The sequence below is a fragment of the Mobula hypostoma genome, chromosome 2 (genome assembly GCF_963921235.1).
Source record: "Mobula hypostoma chromosome 2, sMobHyp1.1, whole genome shotgun sequence".
NCBI lineage: Eukaryota > Metazoa > Chordata > Chondrichthyes > Myliobatiformes > Myliobatidae > Mobula > Mobula hypostoma.
Window position 1 is genome coordinate 77,680,916 of NC_086098.1, and position 24,595 is coordinate 77,705,510.

Genomic DNA, 24,595 nt, shown 5'->3' on the forward strand with positions numbered 1-24,595 from the left:
GAAAAAAAAACTTGCCAGTTTGAGGAGATGTGGTACGTCACTGAAGACATAAATTTCTATTGATGTACGGTGAAGCATATTCTGACTGGTTGCATCAAAGCTTGGTGTCAAGGTTCCAATGCACATGATTACAAGAGGCCACAAAGTATTGTAGACTCAGCTAGACCATCACAGCACAACACTCCCCACCATCAAGGACGTCTTCAAGAGGCAGTGACAGCAGCATCAATCATTAAAAATCTTCACCAGCTGGGACACGCCGCCTTCTTATTACTACCAACAGGGAAGAGGTACAGCAGCCTGACAACCCACACTCAACATTTTAGGAACAGCTTCTTCCTCTCTTCAATCAGATTTCTGAACAGTATATGAACACTGCCTTTTATTCCTTTTTTTTCTAATTTTTTTGTAAATTATAGTAATTTTACATATTTGCACTGTAGTGCTGTCACAAAAACAAATTTCATATCTTATGTCAGTGATAATAAAATTGATTCTGACTTAACATCTTGTGTTGTCAGTTTTGATGTACATATTTTTGTTTTAGATTTATGTACTAGTTTGCAGGCATCAAGTCTGAAGATGTCAGCTTCCTATGATATTGTTACAATCTCTTTTAAGAAAAAAAACATTCATAAAACTCGTAGATAAAAGCAAACTGTACCTGCAGGAAGCAAGTTCTACTCTAACATCTTCACAAGGATTTAGAAACTGATTAAAAATCAATTGTGAGAACACATTGGTTCCTACCTACTGGGTGGAATTCAGAAATAATTCTTATATTCTGAAAGCAAAAAAAAAGATTAAGTCTGAAGTTTATCTTTAGCTTTTAATATTTATTAATTTATTTGTAATGAAATTACTTTGTGTTGTGTGTGAGTTATATGTACTGTGTTGTGCACCTTCATCTGGTGGAACATTTGACAGTATACTTGTATACAGTTGAATGACAATAAACTTGAACTACCCAATGCCAAGTGCCTGTAATGCCATGGTTAAGTAAGTTTTGCAATGTATCTGTGCATACCTATACTTGTGGAGATGACAATAAACTCAACTTTGAAAATCCTAAAAATACTCAATAGGTGTTACAGCATCTAAGCAGAAAGAACCAGAAATGAACAGTTATACCCTTTCATTCTCTGCACATCTAAGTTTCTATCTAAAAGCCTTTTAAACACCTTTAACATATCTGTCTCCACTACCATCCCGGCAGCACATTCCACACACGCACTACTCTCAGTATTAAAAAAAAACTTGTCCCATATACTGTGTCTCTTTTGAACTTACCCTCTCTCATCTAATTGCTCATCCTCCAGGTAGTGATTAGGGTTAGAACATGGAACACTACAGCACAATGCAAACCTTCAGCTCACGATGTTGTGCTGGCCTTTTAACCTACTCCAAGATCAATCTAACCCTTCCCCCACGTATCCCTCATTTTTTTCTATCATCCTGGTGCCTATCTAAACTTTTCTTAAATGCCCCTAATGTATCTGCCTCTACCATCACCCCTGGTAGAGCATTCCATACACTCACCAATCTCTGTGTAAAGAACTTATCTCTGACATTACCCCCTCCATACATTCCTCAAATCACCTTAAAATTATGCCCCTTATTGTTATTGTTTCCCCTAGGAAAGTCACTGGCTGTCCACTCAATCCATGCCTCTTAACACATTGTACACCTGGGTGAGACAGTTAGTTCAAGAACCAAATGGTTGAAGGGAAGTACAAACTTCTGTACCTCCTACCTGATGGTAACTTGTCTCTAGCAAATTGTATCTTTCTCCCAGGATCGAAGTGTCTACTACCAAAGTGCATGTATTTAAGTTGAAAAGGTATAAATTCAAAGGAGCTGTGATAGATCTATTTAGTAATTAAGGTTCAAAATTGTTTAATGTCACTTCCGGTATGCAAGTGTAAAGGAAAGCGAAATAGTTGTTACTCCAGATCCCATGCAGACAAAAATAAACACAACAAAATTAAAAAAGAAGTTACAAAAGATATCTATTTTTAAAAATAGAAATAATAAATATGTTGATCCAGGAACATAAAAATACAACACTAAAAGAAAAAGAAGTTCTTACTTTCACTTTTGTCTCCTGATTTCCAAATCTACAATCTCTCAATTCAACACACTGCCCAAAAAACTAACCCCCTCCACAGGGTTCCAGGTGGAATTGCAGTTTATATTGTGGGATGCAGCCTGTGGGATTCAATCTCTAACTGGTAGGAAAATGGACCCAAAGGCTTTTCCAGCTTTCAACACTGAAATATTTTTTTCTCTGAAAAAGCCTCCATGTCCTTGACATTCATAATCTTGTAAGAATAAGTTAAAATGTGACAAATAATTGAGAATCAGATCACTTAAAAACCTTCTAAATAATGAAAACTGATGTAATAAACATGATTAATTAAGATAGCTCTGCTCGGAGGCAAACGTTTAATCAGACAATCATGTAGCAGCAACACAATGCATTAAAACATGCAGGCATGGTCAAGAGATTCAGTTGTTGTTCAGAACAAACATCAGAATGTGGAAGAAATGTGATCCAAGTGAATTTGACCATGGAATGATTGTTGCTGCCAGGCAGGGTGGTTTGAGCATCTTAGAAGCTGCTGATCTCCTGATATTTTCTTACACAACTGTCTCTAGAGTTTCCAGGGAATGATGTAAAAAAAAATCCAGAGAGTGGCAGTTCTGAGGGTGAAAATATCTTGTTAATGACAAGGAATGGCCAGACAGGATGGCAACAGTAACCAAATAATCATGTGTAGGAGAGCATCACTGAATGCATAACACATTGAACCTTGAAGAGGATGGGTTACAGCAGCAGATGATCGTGTACATACGCTCAGTACCCACTTTATGAGGTACAGTGTAAATTGCCTCATTCTTTGCTGAATCCCTTGCATTTGATTTATTAAATTCATGCTTCAATGCAAGCCCATCAAGTCTGCTCCGACGTTCGATCATGACTGACTTATTTTCCATCTCAATTCCATTCTGTTCATAAGATTTGACGTCCTTACTAATCAAGAGCCTATTAACCTGCTTTATGATACCCAATAACTTTGCTTCCACAGCCGACTGCGGCATTGAGTTCAACAGATTCACCACCACTTTTTAAAGAAATTCCTTACCTCTGTTCCAAAGGGATGTCCTTCCTTTCAGATGCTGTGCCCTGTGGTCCTAAACTTCTGTACTGTAGGAAACATTCTCTTCACATCCACCCTGTCTGGGCCTTTTAGTATTTGGTAGGTTTCCATAGGATCCCCCCTCATTCTTCTAAACTCCAGCAAGCATAAGCCCAGTGCCATCAATTGCTCCTTGTATGTTAACCCTTTCATTCCCAGGATCACTCTCATGGACCTCCTCTGGAGTCTCTCCAAGACCAGCACATCCTTTCTTAGATGAGGGCCAAAACTGATCAGTACTCCAATTTGCTTATTGCTTATTAAGCCTGAGCATTACATCCATAATACCATATAGGAGCAAAATTGGGCTATTTGGCACATTGAGTCTGCTCTGCCATTTCATCATGGCTGATCCATTTTCCTCTCAGCCCCAACCTCTTGCCTTCTCCCTGTATACCTTCATGCCCTGACTAATCAAGAATCTATCAACCACTGACTTAAATATACCCGATGACTTGGCCTCCACTACTGCATGTGGCAACAAATTCCACAGTTTCACTATTCTTTAGCTCAAGAAATTCCTCTTCATCTCCATTATAGATGGACGTCTCTCTATTTGAAGGCTATGCCCTCTGGTTTAGAATCCTCCACCACGACACATCCTCTCTAGATCCATTCAATCAAGGCCTTTCCATATTTGGTAGGTTTCAAGGAGGAACCCTCTGATTCTTCTGAATTCCATCAAGTACAGACTCAAAGCCTTTAAATACTCCTCATATAAGCCTTTATTCCTTCTACTAAAGTGCGTGACCAGACTATAAACTTCCCTACACTATATTCCATCTGCCATTTCTTTGGCCATTCTTCCAACCTGTCTAAATCCTTCTGGAGACTTCCTGCTTCCTCAACAATATCTGTACCTCATACTTTCTTTGTATCTTCCACAAGCTTGGCCACAAAGCCATCAATTCTGTCATCTAAATTATTGACAAATAACAGGAAAAACAGTCCCAACATTGACCCCTTTGGAACACTACTGATCAGAAGTAGCTAACCAGAAAAGGTCCCCTTTATTCTGACTCTTTGCCTCCTGCCAGTCAACAAATCTTTATTCCATGCTAGCATCTTTACTGCAATACCATGTGCATGCTGCTATCTAGCTTAGTAGCCTTATGTGAGGCACCTTGACAAAGATCTTCTGAAAATCCAAGTAAACGACATCCACTGACTCTCCTTTGTCTATCCTGTTTGTTATTTCCTTCAAGAATTCCAACAGATTTGTCAGGAAAGATTTTTCCTTGAGGAAACCATTCTGAATTTGGCATATTTTAACATGTCTCCAACTACCCCAAAACTTCATACTTAATAATTGTCTCCAACATCTTCCCAACTACTGGCCTATAATTTCTTTATCTTCTGCAACCCTCCCTTCTTAATGAGTGGACTGACATTTGCAATTTTCTAGTCTTCTGGAACCATTTCAGAATCTAGTGATTTTAGATAGATCATTACTAATGCCTCCATAATATCTTCAGCTACCTCATTCAAAACCATGGGATATAGTCCATCTGGTCCAGGTCACTTTTATATCTTCAGACCTTTCAGCTTCTGAACCATCTTCTAGGTAATACGGGCTACGCTCACTTCTGCCCCCTAACTCTCTTGAATTTCTAGTACACTGTTGGTAACTTAGTTCTTCGAGTTCTGGCTGATTTGTGCTGTCCTTGAAATGAGAAAAGATCAACCATGATCTTATCAAGTGGAAATGCATGCTTGATGGGCTGAGTAGTCCCCACTCACTCCTGTTTTCTTCTGTTATAACATAGCAGTTAGTGTAACACTTTTCAACACCAGTGATCAGCGATCAGGGTTCATTTCCCACTGTTGTCTGTAAGGGGCTTCTACATTCTCTCCATGATCATGTGGGTTTTCTCTGGGTGCTCTGATTTCCCCCCCCCCCCACATTGCAAAGATGTACGGGCTAGAGTTAGTGAGTTGTGGGCATGCTACAGAAACATAGAAAACCTACAGCACAATACAGGCCTTTCGGCCCACAAAGCTGTGCCGAACATGTCCTTACCTTAGAAATTACCTAGGGTTACCCATAGCCCACTATTTTTCTGACCCATGTACCTGTTCAGGAGTTTCTTAAAAGACCCTATTCCCCTCCACCACCGTTTCCGGCAGCCCATTCCATGCACTCACCACTCTCTGCGTAAAAAATTGACCTCTGACATCTCCTCTGTATCCACTTCCAAGCACCTTAAAACTGTGTCTTCTCGTGCTAGCCATTTCAGCCCTGGGAGAAAGCCTCTGACTATCCACGTGATCAATGCCTCTCATCAGGGCGCTGGAGATGGCAATATTTATGGGTACATCTCAGACTGTGGTGTTTTTTTTCATTCTGTGTTTTAATGTACGTGATAAATAAAGCTAATATTTATTTTAATCTCTCTCTTTGCTGCGTTCACCCTGCTTTCTCTTTACCAGGCTTGGCCTGAATTTGATTTCATGACATTTAAGGGATTGCAATGTGCAAGTTGTTATTAACACAAGAGATTCAGCCGATGTTGTAAATCCAGACCGAAATGCTGGAGGAGCTCAGCAGGTGAGATAGCATCTATGGAAGGGATAAACCTTTGATGTTTCAGGCTAAGACCCTTCATCAGGACTGGAAAGGAAGAGAAACGGAGCCAGGAGGTTGTTTTAGCAACATGTGCTAAAGCCTACAGTTCTGATGTTATGGTCCATGAAGGTTAATACTCTGTAAATACATTGTAAATAATATTGGTTGGTATCTCTCCATATGACCTTCAAAATTTCAAACTAACTAGACCAAAATGTCTGTATTAATAAGTATGAAAAAGTGTGGTTCTCTCTTGTTAATCTGCACCATATTCACCCAACCTGAAGGGAATCCTGATCCTTTATTACACATTACCGTGCTTCAGACTATGAACGATGGAGAATACATTCTGCTTGCAGCAGGTTTTGATTTATCAGCTTTTGTCAGTCAAAGAGAACATCAAGAATAATGATTGGATGTACTGAATGCCACTACTGAAAGGAAGGCGAAATCACATCCATACTCCCCCAGTGTGAAGAATCTCGAAAAAGCAAAGCATGAGGCTGTTCCAGAAAATTCTCTCCTCTCCTACTTCTCTCTTTTTCCAGTTCTGGTTACACGCTTAACCTTTCCCTTCTCCTCACCTGCCCATTATCTTCTTTTGGTTCTCCTCCTCCTTCCCTTTCTCTCATGGGATAAAAGGCTTCCCCTTTATCCTCAAACTGTGACCCCTCATTCCGGACTTCCCCAACATCGGGAACAATCTTCCTGCATCTAGCCTGTCCAATCCCTTTAGGATTTTATACGTTTCAATAAGATCCCCCCTCAATCTTCTAAATTCCAGAGAGTATAAGCCTAGTCGATCCAGTCTTCCATCATATAAAAGTCCTGCCATCCCAGGAATCAATCTGGTGAACCTTCTTTGTACTCCCTCTATGGCAAGGATGTCTTTCCTCAGATTAGGGGACCAAAACTGCACACAATACCCCAGGTGTGGTCTCACCAAGGCCTTGTACAACTGCAGCAGTACCTCCCTGCTCCTGTACTCGAATCCTCTTGCTATGAATGCCAGCATACCATTTGCCTTTTTCACCGCCTGCTGTACCTGCATGCCCACTTTCAATGACTGGTGTATAATGACACACAGGTCTCATTTATTCCCACTCTTTGCTTCCTGTCTGCCATCCAATTCTCTATCCACATCAATACCATACCCCCAATACCGTGTGCTTTAAGTTTGCACACTAATCTCCTGTGTGGGACATTGTCAAAAGCCTTTTGAAAATCCAAATATACCACATCCACTGGTTCTTCCCCTATCCACTCTACTAGTTACGGCCTCAAAAAAATTTTATGAGATTCGTCAGACATGATTTTCCTTTCACAAATCCATGCTGACTTTGTCCGATGATTTCACCGCTTTCCAAATGTGCTGTTATCACATCTTTGATAACTGACTCCAGCATTTTCCCCACCACCGACGTTAGGCTAACCGGTCTATAATTCCCCGGTTTCTCTCTCCCTCCTTTTTTAACAAGCGGGGTTACATTAGCCACCCTTCAATCCTCAGGAACTAGTCCAGAATCTAAAGAGTTTTGAAAAATTATCACTAATGCATCCACTATTTCTTGGGCTACTTCCTTAAACACTCTGGGATGCAGACCATCTAGCCCTGGGGATTTAGCTGCCTTTAGTCCCTTCAATTTACCTAACACCACTTCCCTACTAACATGTATTTCCCTCAGTTCCCCCATCTCCCTGGACCCTCTGTCCCCTACTATTTCCGGAAGATTATTTATGTCCTCCATAGTGAAGACAGAACCAAAGTAATTATTCATTTGATCTACTATGTCCTTGTTCCCCATGATCAATTCATCTGTTTCTGACTGTGAGGGACCTACATTTGTCTTAACCAATCTTTTTCTTTTCACATATCTATACAAGCTTTTACAGTCAGTTTTATGTTCCCTGCCAACTTTCTCTCATAATCTTTATTCCCTTTCCTAATTAAGCCCTTTGTCCTCCTCTGCTGGACTCTGAATTTCTCCCAGTCCTCAGGTGTGCCGCTTTTTCTGGTTAATTTGTATGGTTCTTCTTTGGAATTGATACTATCCCTAATTTCCCTTGTCAGCCACGGGAGCACTACCATTTTAAAAACTCAAACACGAGGAACTCTGCAGATGCTGGAAATTCAAGCAACACACATCAAAGTTGCTGGTGAACGCAGCAGGCCAGGCAGCATCTCTAGGAAGAGGTACAGTCGATGTTTCAGGCCGAGACCCTTCGTCAGGACTAACTGAAGGAACTGAAATGTCGACTGTACCTCTTCCTAGAGATGCTGCCTGGCCTGCTGTGTTCACCAGCAATTTTGATGTGTGGTGCACTACCTTTCCTGGTTTATTCTTTTGCCAAACTGGGCTGAACAATTGTTGTAGTTCATCCATGCGATCTTCAAATGCTTGCCATTGCATATCCACTGTCAACCCTTTATGTATCATTTGCCAGTCTATCTTAGCTAATTCACGTCTCATACCTTCAAAGTTATCCTTCTTTCAGTTCAGAACCTTTGTTTCTGAATCAACTATGTCACTGTCCATCTTACAGAGGAAATGTCAGGGGTAAGTTTTTTTACACAGAGAGTGGTGAGTGCGTGGAATGGGCTGCCGGTGATAGTGATGGAGGCGGATAGGATAGGGTCTTTTAAGAAACTCCTGCTTAGGTACATGGAGCTTAGAAAAATAGAGGGCTATGGGTAAACCTAGGTAATTTCTAAAGTAAGTACATGTTTGGCACAGCATTGTGGGCCGAAGGCCCTGTATTGAGCTGTAGGTTTTCTACGTTCCTATGTGTCTATGAATTCCCTTAACGAAGTGGCACAGTAGTGGGCAAGTTAGCATAAGGCTAATACAGTGCCAGTGACCCAAGTTCAATTCCTGAGACTGCCTGTAAGGAATTTGTATATTCTCCCTGTGACCATGTAGGTTCCCTCTGGATGCTCCAGTTTCCTCTCACATTCCAAAGACATGGGTCAGAAGGTTAATTGGTCACATGGGTGAAATTGTATGGCACAGGCTCATTGGGCCAGAAGGGCCTGTTACCATGCTGCATCGCTCAATAAATAAATAAATAAATAGAACAGCCGTGCATGACTTTGTTTAACATGGGGAGGCTGATGCACAGACAGCTATTGACAGGTCAGTCATTGCCAGATCAGGGTCAGGATCCAGTGACATAGAGTGCAAGACAACCGGGAATGTCTTCACTGCTGAAGCCTACCTCCACCTTCACTGCCATGGTGATGTGTTATCATCTTCTCTCAGCTCCATTGTTGAAGCCTTGGTTGGATCGCTCTTTGTCTGGAACTTGCCCTTTGACCTTACAGTCATAGGTGACCCTACCAGGAGCTAAGTGCCAGGTGGTTAAGCTCCTGATGACATCACTCTCAGGATTTCAGGAAATCAGAAGCCTCTCCCCCATGACAAAGGTAAAATAAGTGGAAGTAGAAATAAAACTAGTCGGTAAAAAATGCAGAATGTTAAAGTGTAACAGCTAAAGAGAAAGTGCTGTGGAGGTCATTACGAGATAGACTGTGAGTCCATCTTCACGTACTCAGCAACTATGCAGTGTTCTTAAAAGAACAGGGCAGCAGCTTCTTTAAGTCTGGTGGTGTGTGCTTTTAGGCTTTTGTATCTTCTCCTCAATGGGAGGGGGAGAAAGGTAGGTGGGGTCTTTGAGTAGATGTAGATGTGCTTCATGGGGGTGAGGTCTTTACCCATTATGGACTGGGCTATATTCTCTACTTTTTGTAGGATTTTCCATTCAAGGGCATTGGTGTTTCCATACCAAGATATGGTGCAGCCAATTGATATACTCTCCACTACTCATCTATAGAAATTTGGCAAAGTTTTAGATGTCATGCTGAACCGTCACAATCTCTCATGGAAATAGAGGCATACTGTGTTTTCTTCATAATTGCACTACTGTGCTGGGCTCAAGACAGGTCCTCCAAAATGATAACACAGAGGAGTTTAAAGTTGCTGACAGTCTCCACCTCTGATGCCCCAGTGAGGAAAGGCTCATGAACCTCTGGTTTCCTCCTCCTGAGGTCAATAATCAGCGCCTTGGTCTTGCTGACATTGAGTGAGAGGTTGCTGTTGTGATACCACTCAGTGAGATTTTCAGTCTCTCGGGTATATGCTGATATTTGATTCAGGCTGCAACAGTGGTGTCATCAGCAAACTTAAATGTGGCATTGGTGCTGTGCTTAGCCACACAGTTATAAGGTAAGGCAAGTAGAGTAGGCACTTGTGATGGATCAGTGCTGATGGTGATTGAGGAGGAGATGCTGTTGCCAATCCGAACTGAGTGGAATTCAGCTCTTCCTGACACACTGTGGGACTAGTGATGATGGATGCTGCTTTCCTGTAACAGGGATAGATGTGCTCAGTAGTGTGATAACATCTTTCGTAAATGTCTGGGCTGGAGGATCTGAGTGACCTGGACTTCTGTCTATTGATAGCACAAAATTAATCTTGCTGAATTATTCTAACTGGGACAGAGGAATTTAATGCAGGTGAATTTAAAGCAGCTTTAAATCCATGGGCATTAACATGGTTCCCTGGGCCAGAACATATATGAAATCATAACAAAGGTGTACCCGTGACTTTTCTTTCTTTGGAGTTTAAGGATATTAAGGCTTGTCTCCAAACATTTTAACAAACTTTGACAAATTAACTGTTGAACATATCCTTGACTGGTTGCATCATTGCATCATGGTCTGAATCATAATCAGTATCAGGGTTATTATCACTAAGGAGAGGGGCAGGCTGATTTCACTCACTCTCCCCCGAATATTCATTCCTTTCTCTGTGGCGACAAGGCTGTGAAATGATCTGTCTTCTCTGCATTTTTGATCCGCTGGTGTGATGAGCTGGGACCAAGGCATGGGTCCATCCCGGCTGCTCCAGGAGCGGACATGGGACTCAGCCTGGTTCAGAATGCTATTGGCTTGCTTTTATTCTTTGCATGATTTTCGATTTTTCTTTCGCACTCTCTCTCTCCCCCCCTCCCCCCTCTCTCGCCTCCCCCACTCTCCCCCTCAATGGTTTTCCGTCTTTCTTTTTTTAAAATTGTGTCTGTAAGCAGACAAATTTTGAAGTGCTTAATTTATGCATTCTTTGATAATAAATGGGCTTTGAATCTTTGAATATGTCACAAATTTTGTTGATCTGAGGCAGCAGTACATTGCAAGACAAACATTGTTATAAGTCATAGTAATCAATAAACAAATAAGTAAATATTTAATATGAAAATGGAATAGCGAGGCAGTGTTCAAGGGTTGTTCAGTAATCTGGATGGTGGAAGGGAAGAGGCTGTCCTTAAAACATTGAGTGTGGGTCTTCAGGCCCTCCTCCCTAATAGCAGTAATGAGAAGGGGGCATGTTCTGGGTGGTGAGGGTTCCTTTGTGATGGATGCTGCCTTCTTGAGGCCACTCTCAGGTTGGAGGAGCAACACCTTCACATCCAGAATGGATTGCCACCGATCTGACATTGAATTCTCTAACTCCCAGTAACATCTTCCCCCTCCCCTGTCTCTTTTTTCATTCTCCTCATTCACACCTATTCTTCTCCTCATCTGCCCATCACCTCCCTCTGGTGCCCCTACTTCTTCCCTTTCTCCCTTGATCCTTTGTCTTCTTCAATCAGATTCATTCCTTTTTAGCCCTTTACCTTTTCCACCTATCACCTCCCGCATTCTTACTTCATTCCCTTCCCCCGCCCATTCACCTTTCCCCTTACCTGGCTTCACCTATCACCCACTCCTTCTCCTCCCCCCACCTTCTTATTCTGGCCCCTTCACTTCCAGTCCTGATGAAAGGTCTCAGAGCAAAACATTGACTGGTTACCCTCCACAGATGCTGCCTGACCTGCTCAGTTCCGTCAGCATTTTTTGTGATGAAGAAATGAGTTGTATGGATGGCATGCAAAACTAAAATTTTCACTGTACTCCAATACATGTGATAGCAATAAACTGCTTACAATGGGACTTCTACAAAAGTCATCATTGGACAATTTTGGATCTCACTCAATATCCATATATCCTTCAGCATCTTCAGCTCGCAGCAATGTGGAGTGCTTGGGACTGGACATAATTTAAGCTGCGAATTTTCTATTACCACACTCGGTTTGTAAAAATGCACAAAACATTGCAAGTGAAGAAAATTAATACTTACTGACAAAAACATCAAGTGAGCTTGGTGGAGGCTGACAGATGGGACAAGGGGTGCCAAGTTTTCTTTCCACTAACCTTTACATGTTTACGAGGAAAAGCTGAGTGAGCTGGGGCTTTTCCCTTTGCAGTGTTGGATGAAAAGCGACTTGCTAGAGGTGTATCAGATTATGAGAGGCACAGACAGAGCAGACAGCGGTATGTTTTTCCTCAGGGTGTCAATGGCAGAAGACATGCATTTAAGGTGAGTGGAGAAAAGTTTAGCGGAGAATTCAGAGCCATGCTGGCTGCTTTACTCGGGCATCAAGACGTATATACTGTGACGACAAACCAAGTTACCAGACGACTGATGCTAATGAGAGAGGTAAGGGAGACAATGGAGAAACGTTCAAAATGTTAATGAGAGAGGAGAGAGAGATAACGGAAAAGAAACACAATTAAGAATATTGACATACCGGTTGCTTTGAACCTGAACTGTTTGAAGTTTGATGGACAGGCGATACCCCAGCAGGGTGATAAAAAGAACAGGTTCGCTAAGGCACGACACACACGAGATCACGAGATAACGAGACCCTGAAAGAGCGGTGTGCCCCCACAAGTTGGTGGAAGTTTGGAGGTCCGGTTCGCGGGAACCAACCATAGACTCACAGGGTGTAAGGGTACGATCGGTGGGAACCTGGTGTGTGTGTCCGCTCTTGCCTGGGTGTCGGGTTCACCGCAGAAGAACAGTCGTATCCGGAACGGAGGGATCACAGTCGGTGACCACACCGGGATAGAAGACATAAAAGGGTCTGCCCGAAACCACCTGTGAAGACATCAAAGGTCTGCCTGAATCAAATTGCATCTCTCTCTCTCTCCAACAGCACAACAGCAACTACTGTGAACTGCTCTAAGCTGAACTGAACTCTGCGTCACTTAAGACTGATCATTTTACCCCTAGACTGCGATAGAGTTTGGTTGATTCTTATTACCCTAGTTCTGTGTACATGTGTGTTTTATCATTGCTAACCTGTTGAATTTATATCCTTACGATTAGAGTACTGTGTTACTTATTTCTTTAATAAAACTTTATTAGTTTCTAGTAATCCAGTCTCCAATTAGTGATCCATTTCTGCTGGTTTGACAACCCAGTTACGGGGTACGTAATAAACAGAGTCTATATGGGGAAAAGGTGCAAAGAATTTACATTGGAAAAACAAGTGAAGCTGAATATAGTATAGTAGGATCATTCCAGAAGAAGATGGTGCCAGTAAACAACGCGACCAAGGGCGACAATGTCCGAATGGTTCACGAAACTATTTCTTTCACTTTTTTTTAAAAAGAGTCCTTTCTCTTTCAAATATGGTTCTGCTACTGTTGGTACCTGTGATGAATCTCAGGGTTGTATACTGCATACAGACTTTGATAATAAATGTACTTTGAACCTTTTGTATCTTTGAATCATTCATAAATGTGTATCTGTGTGGAAACACTTGAAGGTGATAGAACGGGATCAGAAGGCAACTAAAAATGCAATAAATAATGAGAGCATGAAACAACAAGCTACAGAGTCCATAAAGTGAAATCATTTGTTGTGGGAACATCTCAATAGATGAGTGCGATTATCGTCTTTTGTTCAAGAGCCTGATGGTTGAGGGATAGTAACTGTTCTTTACCCTGGTAGTGTGAGTTCTCAGGCACTTCTACCTTCTATGTGATTGCAGCAGCGAGAAAAGAGCATGGCCTGGGTGGTGAGGATCTTTGATAATGGATGCTGTGTTTCATGTAGATGTGCTCAATGATTGGGAAGGCTTTACCTATTATGTACTGGGCCATTAAATTCCTCGGTGTCACAATCTCAGAGGACCTGTCCTAGACCTACCATATAAATGTAATTACAAAGAAATTACACGACAGTGCCTTTACTAAGGCAGCAGAGGTTTGGCATGACATAAAAACCTTGACAAACTTCATCGATGTGTCGTGGAAAGTATATTTACTGGCTGCATTATGTCCTGGTACGGGAATACCAATGCCATTGAATGGAAAATCCTACAGAAGGTAATGGACTCAGCCACTGAGTGCAGATACTTTGAGGGATCTATTGACATAGACCCCAATATTCCTCTGTAACTCCCTATTGCTAAGAATCATACCCCTATCCCTGTATTCTGCCTTCAAGTTTGACATTCCAAAATGAATTACTTCATACTTTCGAGGATTGGACATTACCAGCCACTTCTCAACCCAGACCTGTATGCTATCAATGTCCCATTGTAACTTTCATCTACAGATTCAGTCCGAATCAGAAATATTTTCTCTTTATTCCATCGTGCAGCCAGGCACTCCCAGAAAACTGGAGGTGTCAATAAAAGGAAAACATAACTCCAACACCTTGTGTTTGAACAGCAGTGAGAGGATGATGTAGCTTGAAAGTGAGCTTCTTGGAAAATGTGCACAAGTTCTTTAAAGATTACCTCTATTTTTCACATCTACTCAAAACATCAAATCAAACAGTGACATGCATCATTTGTGTCAAATCTAATCAGAGAGTATTGTGTTTGGCAGCATGTAAATTGGGGGACCGCCTTGTTAATTGCCTCCGCTCCATCTGCCAAAAGTGGACTTTTCAGGTGGCCAACCATTAAAGTTCCTATCCCCATTCTTGCTCCTCTTTTGCCACAATGAGGCCACTTACAGTGTGGAAGATCATACCTCATATATTCCGTGTAGTTAGCCTCCAATCTAACAGCATGAATCTTGATTTCTCCTTCAGGTAATTTTGTCGCCTTCACCTTCCTTCTTCTTCTATTCCCCTCTCTGGCCTCTTACCTCTTCTCCTCACCTGCCTATCAACTCCATCTGAGACGCCTCCTTCTTCCCTTTCTTCATGGTCCACTCTCTTCTCCTATTTGATTCCTTCATCTTCAGCCCTTTACCTTTCCCGCCTACCTGTCTTCACCTGTCACCTTCTATCTAATCTTCCTTCCCCTCCTCCCATTATTTTATTCTAGCATCTTCCCCCTTCCGTTTCAGTCCTGAAGAAGGATCCTGCCCAGAATAGAACCATAGAACATTACAGCACAGAAGACAGGCTATTTGGCCCTTCTAGTCTGTGCAGAAACATTATTCCACTAGTTCCATTGACCTACATCCAGTCCATAACCCACCAGACCTCTCCGATCCATGCACCTATCCAATTTATTCTTAAAACGAAAGAGTGACCCGCATTTACCACGTCAGATGGCAGCTCGTTCCACACTCCCACCACTCTCTGAGTGAAGAAGTTCCCCCTAATATTCCCCCTAAACCTTTCTCCTCTCACCCTAAAGCCATGTCCTCTCGTATTTACCTCTCTTTATCTAAGTAAAAAGAGCCTATTCACATTTACTCTGTCTATACCCCTCATAGTTTTGTAAACCTCTATCAAATCTCCCCTCATTTTCTGCCCGTCTCATCAACCCACACATGCTCCCTAGCCTTCCATAATCTCCTATACATGTACTTATCCAAACTTCTCTTAAAGATTGAAATTAAACATCCACCACTTCTACTACGTTAGGGATATTTAGGGAACTCTTAGAAAGGCACATGGACAACAGGAGAATGGAGGGCCAAGTGGGACGGAAGGGTTAGATTGATCTTAGAGTTGTCTAAAAGGTCAGCACAACATTGTGGGCTGAAGGGCCTGTACTGTGCTGTAATGCTCTGTGTTCTACAGTATGATCATGGGCTCATGGGCCATTCAGAAATCTGATGAAAGCGGAAAAGAGACTTTTCTTAAAATGCTGAGTGTGTGTCTTTAGGCTGTAATGCCAGCTTGTACTCATCACCCTCCCCTGACATTTTCCTGGCTTCTTCCCCTTACTTTCCAGTCCAAATGAAGAGTCTTAGCTTGAAACATTGATTATTTATTCCCCTCCATTGATGCTTCCTGACCTGCTGGGCTCGTCCAGCTTTGTGTGTGTGCGTTACTCTGGATTTCCAGCATGTGCAGAATCTCCTGTGCCTTCAGGCTCCTGTAACTCCTCCCAGATGGCAGTATTTAGAAGAGGGCATTAACCAGATGGTGGGGTTCTTAATGATGGATGCCACATTCTTGAGTCACTGCCTTTTGAAGATGTGCTCTACAGTGGGGGGGGGGGGAGTTGTTCTAGCTTTCAACATATATTCTGCAGAAAATTACACAAGATATAGGAGCACAGAATTCCTCACCATTAATTAAACGGATGTTAATAACCTCATTTGCTTTATTCCAGGTCTCAGAAATAGTCATTAATTTATTCTTTGTTTACTTACTTGGAGATACATTGCAGAACAGGTCCTTCAGGCCCAATGAGCAGCGCCACCAGTTCCTCTAATTTAACCCGAGCGAACAATGGCAAAATTTACAATGACCAATTAACTTACTAACAGGTATGTCTTTGAACTGAGGGTGGAAACCAGAGCACCCAGAGGAAAGTCATGCAATCCACAGGGAGAACATACAAAAAACTCCTTACAGATGACACTGGGATTGAATTGTGTACTCTGAGATCCTGAGCTAGGTTAGCATTGTGGCGACACACAAAATGCTGGAGGAACTCAGCAGGCCGGGAGGCATCTATGGAAAAAAGTACAGTCAACTTTTCCAGCCAAAAACCCTTCGGCAGTACTGGAGAAAAAAAAGCTGAGGAGTAGATTTGAAAGGTGGGGGAGGGGAGAGAGAAACACCAGGTGACAGGTGAAATCTGGAGGGGGAGGGGGAGGGATGAAGCAAAGAGCTAGAAAGTTGATTAGTGAAAGAGACAGAAGGCCATGGAAGAAAGAAAAAGCGAGGGGGGGGTGCGGGGGTGGAGAGGAGCACCAGAGGGAGGCAATGAGCAATGGGCAGGCAAGGAGATAACATGAGAGAGGAACAAGGGGATGTGGAATGGTGAAGTTGTGGGTGGGGGGGGGAGGCATTGCTGGAAGTTTGAGAAATCGATGTTCATGCTATCAGGTTGAAGGCTACACAAACGGAATATAAGGTGTTGTTCCTCCAACCTAAGTATGGCTTTATCCCAACATGGATGAACATATCAGAATGAGAATGGGAATGGGAATGGGAAGTGTCATTAAAATGGGTGGCCATTGGGAGATCCTGCTTGTTCTGGCAGACGGAGCATTGGTGCTCAGTGAAACGGTCTCCCAATCTATGTCGGAGCTCACCAATATACAGGAAGCCACACCAGGAGCACTGAACACTGAATATGACCCCAACAGACTCACAAGTGAAGTGTCGGTTCACCTGGAAGGACTGTTTCAGGCCCTGAATGATAGTGAGGAAGGAGGTGTATGGCCAAGCGTAGTACCTGTTCTGCTTGCAAGACTAAGTGCCAGGAGGGAGATCAGTAGGGAGGAATGAATGGACAAGGGAGTTGTGTAAGGAGCGATCTATGTGGAAAGCAGCAATCAGGGTGGGGGATGGGAAGGAAAGATGTGTTTGGTGGTGGGATCCAGTTGGAGGTGGCGGAAGTTTCAGAGAATTATGTGCCTTGGGGGGTGGTAGGTGAGGACAAGAGGAACCCTATCCCAGATAAGAGCAGACGTCCGTGAAATGGAAGAGATGCTGCTGAGGGCAGCATTGATAGTGGAAGAAGGGAAGCCCGTTTCTTTAAAAAAGGAGGACATCTCCTTCGTTCAGAGGATGCTAAGAGGATGCAGGATGACTTGGATAGGTTGGGTGAGTGGGCAAATTCATGGCAGATGCAATTTAATGTGGATAAATGTGAGGTTATCCACTTTTGTGGCAAGAACAGGAAAACAGATTATTATCTGAATGGTGGCCGATTAGGAAAAGGGGAGGTGCAACGAGACCTGGGTGTCATTGTACACCAGTCATTGAAAGTGGGAATGCAGGTACAGCAGGCGATGAAAAAGGCGAATGGTATGCTGGCATTTATAGCGAGAGGATTCGAGTACAGGAGCAGGGAGGTACTACTGCAGTTGTACAAGGCCTTGGTGAGACCACACCTGGAGTATTGTGTGCAGTTTTGGTCCCCTAATCTGAGGAAAGACATTCTTGCCTTAGAGGGAGTACAAAGAAGGTTCACCAGATTGATTCCTGGGATGGCAGGACTTTCATATGATGAAAGACTGGATCGACTAGGCTTATATTCGCTAGAATTTAGAAGATTGATGGGGGGATCTTATTGAAACGTATAAAATTCTAAAGGGATTGGACAGGCTAGATGCAGGAAGATTGTTCCCGATGTTGGGGAAGTCCAGAACGAGAGGTCACAGTTTGAGGATAAAGGGGAAGCCTTTTAGGACCGAGATGAGGAAAAACTTCATCACACAGACAGTGGTGAATCTGTGGAATTCTCTGCCACAGGAAACAGTTGAGGCCAGTTCATTGGCTATACTTAAGAGGGAGTTAGATATGGCCCCTGTGGTATGGAGAGAAGGCAGGTACAGGGTTCTGAGTTGGATGATCAGCCATGATCATACTGAATGGTGGTGCAGGCTCGAAGGGCCGAATGGCCTACTCCTGCACCTATTTTCTATGTTTCTATGTTCCAGAATGAAAAGCCTCATTTTGAGAGTAAATGCAGCAGAGATAGAGGAATTGAGAGAAGGGGAAGGTGTTTTTTTTACAAATAGCAGGGTGGGACGAGGTATAGTCCAGGTAGCTGTGAGAGTCTGTTAGTTTATAATAGACATTGGGAGATAAGATATCTCCAGAGATAGAGCCAGTGAGATCAAGAACGGGATGGCGGCTGTCGGAAATGGAACAGGTGAAGTTGAGGGCATGGTGGAAGTGGAGGCAAAGTGGGTGAAATTGACGAGTTCAGCATGGGTGCAGGAAGCAGCACCAATGCAGTCATCAATGTAGTGTAGGGAAAGTGCGAGGTGGTCACCAGTGTAGGCTTGGAACATAGACTGTTCCACATAGCCGACAAATAGGCAAGAATGGCTGGGACCCATGTGAGTGCCAGGGGCTACCCCTTTTGTTTGAAGGAAGTGGGAGGACCCAAATTATTTAGAGTGAGGACAAGTTCCACTAGGCAAAAGAGAGTGGTGGTGGAGGGGAACTGGTTGGGTCTGGTGTCCAGAAAGAAATGGGGAGCTTTGAGGCCTTCCTGGTGGGGGGTGGAGGTGAGGACTGATAGAATAACATCGTGCTCACTGCTATACTACCATGGTGTCATTGTTAAAACTCTCTCAGAATTTATCACGGCATGATTTTAGACTAGAATCACTTCTTTTATTGCAAACAAAGTCATGAAATTATTAAAGGAGATCGATGAATTTGAATTATATTTGAAGTTTTGAAATAAATTGGTTTATTAGGATCTTATTTCAAAGGTTCCCTTCCAGGTTCAGTCTTTATTAATAGGTCCCTCTATCATTTGTAAAACAAGTCAGACAGAAGAAGCACATTTTCCAGCCCGATGAAGATTGAGACTAGTGTTACATTCTGTTCGACTAATAACAATTCCAGCACTGGTTTGTCTGCTACTTCACATTGATTAGAGTTCAACATTGTGCTCTAGCAACCTGTCTTCTTTACTAAGAAGAATATTAATCACTTTTTTGTTATACAGTTTTCCTTCTGCTGTATTTTGAATTTGGCTATTGATTTGACATCCTGCACAATCAGGAAAGCTCACCAATACCTCTACATTCTGAGGAGGATTAAGAGAGCTGGACAAGACACATCCATACTCGCATCATTCTAAAGATGCACAATAAAGAATATCCTAACAAGCTGCATCACTGCATGGTACATAAACCACACTACACCTGACAGGAAGGCTCGGTTTCGCCCAGTAGCACTCACCTCTACAGTGACAAAATGATTTGAGAGTTTGGTTATGACTAGACTGAACTCCTGCCTCAGCAAGGACCCAAACCCTTTGCAGTTTGCCTATCACCACAATAGGTCAACAGCAGATGCAATCTCAGTGGTTCTTCACATGGCTTCAGATCACCAAGAAAACACAAACACCTACGTCAGGATGCTTTTCATCAACTATAGTTCAGCATTTAATACCATCATTCCCACAATCCTGATTTGCAAATTGCAGAACCTGGGCCTCTGTACCTCCCTCTGCAATTGGATCCTCGTCTTCCTAACTGGAAAACCACAATCTATGCAGATTGGTGATATCTCCTCCTCTCTGACAATCAACACTGGTGCACCTCAGGGGTGTGTGCTTAGCCCACTGCTTTACTCTCTATATACACATGACTGTGTGGCTAGGCATAGCTCAAATACCATCTATAAATTTGATGATGATATGACAATTGTTGCTAGAGTCTCAGGTGATGATGAGAGGGCGTACAGGGGTGAGATATGCCAACGAGTGGAGTGGTGCCACAGCAACAACCTGGCACTCAACATCAGTAAGACAAAAGAGCTGACTGTGGACTTCTGGAAGGGTAAGGCAACGGAACACATACCAATACTCATAGAGGGAACAGAAGTGGAGAGAGTGAGAAGTTTCAAGTTCCTGGTTGTCAAGACCTCTGAGGATCTAACCTGGTCCCAAGATATTGATGCAGTTATAAAGAAGGCTAGACTGAGGCTATACTTCATTAGGAGTTTGAAGAAATTTGGTATGTCAACAAAAACACTCAAAAACTTCTAAAGATGTACAGTACCATGGAGAGCAGCATTCTGACAGGCTGCATCACTGTCTGGTATGGCAGTGGGGGAGGGGGGCTACTGCACAGAACCAAAAGAAGCTTGAGAGGGTTGTAAATTTAATCAGCTCCACCTAGCCGACAAACTACCCAGGACATCTTCAAGGAGTGGTGTCTCAGAAAGGCAGCGTCCATTATTAAGGACCTCCAGCACCCAGGGCATATCCTTTTCTCACTGTTACCATCAGGGAAGAGGTACAGACACCTGAAGACACACACTCAGTGATTCAGGAACAGCTCCTTCCCCTCTGCTATCCAATTCCTAAATGGACATTGAACTGTTGGACGCTACCTCACTTTTTTTAATATATAGTATTTCTGTTTTTTGTACTGTTTTTAATGTATTCAATGTACATATACTGTAATTAAATTAGTTATTTATTATTATTATTATTTTATTTTGTTGTTTTCTTCTTCTATATTATGTATTGCATTGAACTGCTGCTGCTAAGTTAACAAATTTCACAACACGTGCTGGTGATAATAAACCTGATTCTGATTCTGATTTTGATTCTGATTCTGGTACAGAAATCATACTACACCTGACAGGAAGGCTTTACAACAGAGAATCAAAACTGCCCAACACACCACCAACACCATCCTACCTGCCATCAAGAAAATCTGTACAGAAAAGTGCCAGAAGAGGGCCAGTAACATCATGAAGGATCCCACCCATCCTGCACATGTACTGTTTGTCCCATTGCCATCAGGGAGGAGACTGCATAGTATCCATACTAGGACCACCAGACTCAAAAACAGATCCTTTCTCCAAACAGTAAGGCTGATCAACACCCCCATCCACTAACCCAACTCTCAATAGACCAATCACCACTATTTTATCATTTCTTCTCGGAGTCATCTTATGTACAGACATTGCTGTGCCTTACATCAGTAACCAACATTATACAATATTTATTTATTGTGTTTTTATTATTACTAGAAACATAAAAAGCCTACAGCACAAGACAGGTCCTTTGGCCCACAATGCTGTGTCGAACACGTACTTACTTTAGAAATTACTGTTGTATTTTTATATTTTCTCAGTTCAATCTGGTAAAAACAATTATGTTCATTACTCAATTGCTGGGAACTTTCAGACTACTCTAGTAGAGTTTAGTATTGTGGTGTTCTGAAGATTTACATAGATATTGCGATGTAACCCTAGTTGTTTAATGATACTGGGATGATACCAGTTGAGATATTACTATAGGGACAATGTATACCCTGTTCATGTTCCATAGTCTTTCAATTTCATCTTTTTATTCAACATATTTCTAGTGTTTTCTACTTCTTGATTTTTGTATGTTATGTGTGTTTGGAATGGCTATATTTATTAAGTAAGTTGTTCTTGCTTGTTTATCCTGTAATATTATATCTGGATGGTTAGTATGGATTGCCCTATCTGTAATAGTAGATTAGTAATCATATAGCTTGCAGTACTCTGACTCTAAAACTAGATCAGGCTTGTATTTATAGTAAGGTATGATGTCTTTGTATTGTAAAGCAAGATTTTGGTGAATGATGTTTGCCTCTACTTTGTGCCTGTATAAGTAATCAGATTGAGTCAAACTGCTGCAGATTCCTGCAATGTGTTGGATTGTTTCTGGATTCTCTTGACATTTTCTGCATTTATCATCTTGAATATGTTGGTCTTTTTAATGTATTTTTGATATTTTTGTGTTAACTACCTGCTCCTGTATTGGCACAAGGAATCCCTCTGTTATTGGGAAGAACTATTATGTTCTTTATCTTAGCGATTGGTTTGTACTGCATCGGATCTGGAGTAAGAATTATTTCATGCTCCTTTACACTTGTGTACTGGAAGTGGAATTAAACGTGAAATAATCTTGAACTACTTCTTGATTCATTTGTATGAATGTCCTGTACTGAGTTTCTTCTTCAAGGAACACCACACTTCCGTTCCCTGGGACAAAGACTCTTACCATCCACTTTAAATAGGCCTCATTATTTTGAACACTTCTGTAAAGACACCCTTCATATAACTCAACCTTTCCAGTCCTGGTAACATCCTCATAAATCTTCTTTGCACTCTTCCTAGTTTTATTTCTCCTTCCTTCCTTCAAATTTACAAGGCTGCTTGTGGTTCTTGAAATAGGCTGAAATATGGTAGATGAAATTTAATGCAGACAATTCAATGAAGAGAACTTAATGTGAGGTGATGAGTTTTTGGAGGACAAACCAGGGTAGTACTTATACAGTAAATGGCAGGGCACTGAAGACTGCGGTAGAACTCCTTTAAAGTGATGTCACATGCAGATAGTGCCATAAGGAGAACTTTTAGCACATTGGGCTTCATAAGTCAGAGTACTGAGTATAGGAATGTGATCAAGCAACACACATCAAAGTTGCTGGTGAACGCAGCAGGCCAGGCAACATCTCTAGGAAGAGGTACAGTCGACGTTTCAGGCTGAGACCCTTCGTCAGGACTAACTGAAGGAAGAGTGAGTAAGAGATTTGAAAGTTAGAGGGCGAGAGGGAGATCCAAAATGATAGGAGAAGACAGGAGGGGGAGGGATGGAGCCAAGAGCTGGACAGGTGATTGGCAAAAGGGATATGAGAGGATCATGGGACAGGAGGTCTGGGAAGAAAGACAAGGTGGGGGGAACCAAGAGGATGGGCAAGAGGTATATTCAGAGAGACAGAGGGAAAAATCACCTGTCCAGCTCTTGGCTCCATCCCTCCCCCTCCTGTCTTCTCCTATCATTTTGGATCTCCCCCTCCCCCTCCAACTTTCAAATATCTTACTCACTCTTCCTCCAGTTAGTCCTGACGAAGGGTCTCAGCCTGAAACGTCGACTGTACCTCTTCGTAGAGATGCTGCCTGGCCTGCTGCGTTCACCAGCAACTTTGATGTGTGTTGCTTGAATTTCCAGCATCTGCAGAATTCCTGTTGTTTGCGTATAGGAATGTGATGTTATTCAAAGCTGCTTAAGAAGTTGGTGAAACCCAACATGGAGAAATGTGTGTATTTCAGCTCACTTTCCTACAGGAAAAATATCTATAAAATTGAAAGAGTATGGAGAACATGTACAAGAATGTTGTTGGTACTTGAGGACCTGAGTTATAGGCAGTGGTTGAATAGATTAGAACTTTATTCCCTGAAGTTCAAGTCAATGCAGGGAGATTGTATAGAGGTGCACAAAATTATGAAGGTGTAGTTAAGATGAATGCATGTAGGCTTTCCTGTCTCAGATTGCTTGATATTAGAATTACAGATCATAGGATTAGGGTGAAAGGATCTTTACTAGAGATTTTAGGATTAGGATTATGGCTTTATGGAAAGATGAAATATTCAAGTGGAATCTGAGAACTAGTTAGAGCAACATATTACAAAGCCAATGATCACCAATCAGCATTCAATTTCACTGCTGTCTGTAAGGAGTTTATACATTCTCCCTGTGACTGTGTTTCCTCCAGTTGCTCCAGTTTTCTCCCACATTCTAAAGATGTTTGGGTTAGTAAGGGTTAATAAGTTGGTGCCAGAAGCATGGCAACACTTCTGGGCTGCTCCCAACACATGCTGGTTGTTGATGCAAAATGACATCTTTTATTGCATATTTCAATGTATAGGTGACAAATAAAGCTAATATTTCTTTCTTTCTCTCAGAGAGTGGTGAGAGTGTAGAAGTGGTAGATATGGGTTTAATTACAACATTTAAGATAAATTTGGGTAATTACATGGAAGTGCAGGAGTCTCGGGTCCCATGCTGCCAGGTTCAGATGCAGGTGTTGCCCTGCAGTCTTTGGGCTTCTGGATGGATTTCACTTGCCTCAGTGATTGAACATTTTCTGCAGTTCATCATCCATGTGATTTTATTTACTTTTTTACTGTTTGACAGTCATCGTTGTGTGTTTTTTAATGGGTTCTATTTTGTTTCTTTGTTTCGTGGCTGCCTGCAAGAAGATGAATTTCAAGGTTGTATACACTAAACATACTTGGATAATAAATTACTCGGAAATTTGAATGTTAGGGATATGGAGGGCTATGAT